The sequence below is a fragment of the Vicia villosa genome, unplaced genomic scaffold (genome assembly GCF_029867415.1).
Source record: "Vicia villosa cultivar HV-30 ecotype Madison, WI unplaced genomic scaffold, Vvil1.0 ctg.003382F_1_1, whole genome shotgun sequence".
NCBI lineage: Eukaryota > Viridiplantae > Streptophyta > Magnoliopsida > Fabales > Fabaceae > Vicia > Vicia villosa.
In genome coordinates, this window is record NW_026706192.1 from 80,546 (window position 1) to 83,842 (window position 3,297).

A 3,297-nucleotide genomic window follows, 5' to 3' on the forward strand; every position below is an offset into this window, starting at 1 on the left:
CCAATGAAGAAGCCAACACTTGACACAAAGTCAACATAAGCATTCCCTTCCTTTGGATTTAACTCAACATGTAGAAAATAAAGCACTTGAACATAATAACTAGAGCTCCAATATAATAATTGATAACACGATTTTATATCGTATATTTAGCCTAAAATTCATAGATATTTATAGCATTTTCCGTTTATTATGTTAATTTATTATGATATTACGCGTGTATTTGCTTTGTTTCAGGTTTTACACTTCAATTACGACTATTTGCGAAAAGGAAAGAAAATCGAGCTTAAATGACCAATATTTATGCTTAAAAGACGAAAAGGGGTGCTGAGACGAAAGAGGGGTGCAATTAGGACCCAAAAGGCCCAAAAGAGCGAACCAGCCCACAAAGGAACAAAATTGCGTGGCCCAAACCTGCCCAGCAAGTGGAGACGCACGTCTCCACATCCTCTATGCCACATCAGCAAAGGGAGACGCACGTCTCCATGTTCCTACATCTTCTCCACTTGAGACGCACGTCTCAAGTCACGTACCCAGTCTCCCTGAAGAATCGGAGACGCACGTCTCCAAGTCCTGGTCTGCAAAAAGCTCCGTTTCTCACGCAAAGCAACTGCAAAGCCTCACCTATAAATAGAGGCAGTCACTTCAGTCCAAAGGGTCCGATTTCCTGCCAACGAAGTGCTGCCGAAATTGTACCGCGAACTGCTTTTCCTTATTCTGCTTTCATTTAACCGTCTATTTTCTCACAACGATTTCTACACTGGAAATTGTTGTGAACTTTTCATAGATCTAGCCTTACGTTAGGTTTATCGCTTTATTTTCCTTGTTTTTATTTTCTGCCATTTAAATTCCGAAGAACGATCCAGCCAACCTGTGGTGGAAGTTCGAGTACTTCAAGATTCAATTCAATCCAGATTTATTTTAATTCAGGTTTTTTATTTACCGCCTTATTTATATTATTTATTTGCATGATATATTATATGCCATTTAATATGCTTATTATTATGAACCGAACCGATTTATGCATGTTTAATCGTATTAATATGTCTGGCTAAAATACTAAAGGTGTCGGTATGTAAAGTAAGTTAACCGTAGGGGTCCGAAATAAATTGGCTTAAATTATGTTTTATTAATTATCACTTATTTTTGGTTTATATGTCTAGTTTAATTAGTAAGTCTTAAAACCAATAGAGCGAAAGTTTGAGGGATTAGGACGGTCAAAGGTTAAAATCAATAGAGCGAAAGTTTGAGATCTTTAACTGGATAGTAGACATAGGACATTAGTTTTAAGGATGGCGAAAGCGTATTAAAACTAATTGGAACTTATTTATTTTCAAAAATTGTTTTTACACTCGAGCGGGATGGCGAAAGCGTACGTTAGGGATATTAGCATGTTCCGAGTCAACAGAGCGAAAGTTTGAGATTAGGAGATTTAAATAGATAACGACCTCGTAAAATAGGCATTTTATTAATTACATTGTTTCCAAAAAGCTCTTCTAAAATCTAATGGGATGGCGAAAGCGTACATTAGGATTAGGATAGTAGTCTGACTCAACAGAGCGAAAGTTTGAGACGAGGATTTTTAACCAATTGCAATTAGTAAAGATTTTTAATTTAATTATGCAAAAGCCAATGGACCTTCGGATTACCTTTAGTTAAACGAAATACATACTGATACCTGTCTTTTATTATTATTCTTTATTCTCTCACAATCACTTTCCCTTAGGAACAATCGAAATTTTAGTACTCCTAGCTTTACATAGTAACCTTAGATAACGGTAGATCGATTCATAGTCCCTGTGGATTCGATATCTTTTAAAACTACACGACACGACTGTGCACTTGCAGTTATCAGATTTATAGACACGTAAAGTCGCGATCAAGTTTTTGGCGCCGTTGCCGGGGACTATTTAAGTCGATATCGTAACTCACTGTTACACCGTAGAGACTAGGAAAATTCTTCCCTTTCTTTTTGAACGATTGTATGCCAAATACTCGTTCACAAGGAGGAGACTTAATACAACGAATTAACGAGATCGAACGTTTCATTAACGTTAAACGTCGAGCTCGCAACCTTCCCGAAGTAGCAGAAATTCCGATTAATCAGGAATTGATTTTTACTGATCAAATCAATCAAATCACCCCGAAGTTAGAGATGGCTGCTATTCGTCCTCTTAGAGACTATGCCGCTCCTTCGCGCGCTGAACCGCATTCAAGTATCGCACCACCTGCGATTGAAGCGAACAATTTCGAGCTGAAACCTTCACTGGTCCAAGCTGTTCAACAGAATCAATTCTCTGGAAGCCCTGTAGACGACCCCAATCTCCATTTATCTGTGTTCGTGCAATACGCCGACACTATCAAAGCCAACAACGTTAGTTCCGAAGCTATTCGATTACGCCTTTTTCCTTTCTCCTTGAGAGATAGAGCGAGAGCGTGGCTTCAATCCCTGCCTTCCAATTCCATAACTACGTGGGACGAATTGAAGAGAGTATTCTTAGCAAGATACTTTCCGCCTAGCAAAACTGCTATGCTTAGAGGTCAAATCAACGGATTTACCCAGAAAGATAACGAATCGCTTTTCGAAGCTTGGGAACGTTACAAGGACATGCTTAGAATATGCCCTCATCATGGACTCGAACCATGGCTGATCATCCATACCTTTTATGGTGGTCTCTTATATAACACTAAAATGACTATAGATGCCGCTGCTGGCGGAGCATTAATGGACAAACCCCATGATGAAGCATACAAACTCATAGAGAACATGGCACAAAACCATTACCAATGGGGAGGAGAACGCGCCGCTCTAGAGAAAGCCCAAACCAAAGGAGGAATGTACGAAATTAGTGGTATAGACCGCGTTAACGCTAAAGTAGACGCTTTAACTCAAAAGATCGAGAATTTGACCATCACTCCTTCAGCCACCGCTGCCGCTGTAGCACCTAACTGCGAGATTTGTGGATTGACTGGGCATGTAGTTGCTGAATGCCAACTCTTGACTGGAGTCCCATCTGATCAAGTAAATTACGCTCAAGGAAACCCTTATTCTAACACGTACAACCCTGGATGGAAAAACCACCCGAACTTTTCTTATAAGAACAACAATGCGTTGTACGCGCCTGGACAAGCACCTGCTGTACCACCTGGCTACCAAAAAGCGCCTGTAGCTGCTCAAAACACCCCTAGGAAGTCAAACCTAGAAATCATGATGGAGAACTTCATAGCTTCCCAACAACAAACCAATAAAGACTTCCTGAATCAAAACATCCACAATAGCGAGCAACTAAAACAACTATC

General features: G+C 39.9%; 1 non-coding gene across 1 annotated transcript; it reads right to left on the bottom strand.

Annotated features, from left to right (window-relative positions):
* Positions 1-2,527: 2,527 nt before the first annotated feature.
* Positions 2,528-2,634, bottom strand: LOC131640906 (small nucleolar RNA R71). Its single transcript, XR_009295378.1, has one exon. It is a non-coding gene; the product is annotated as a small nucleolar RNA R71 (small nucleolar RNA).
* Positions 2,635-3,297: the final 663 nt, after the last annotated feature.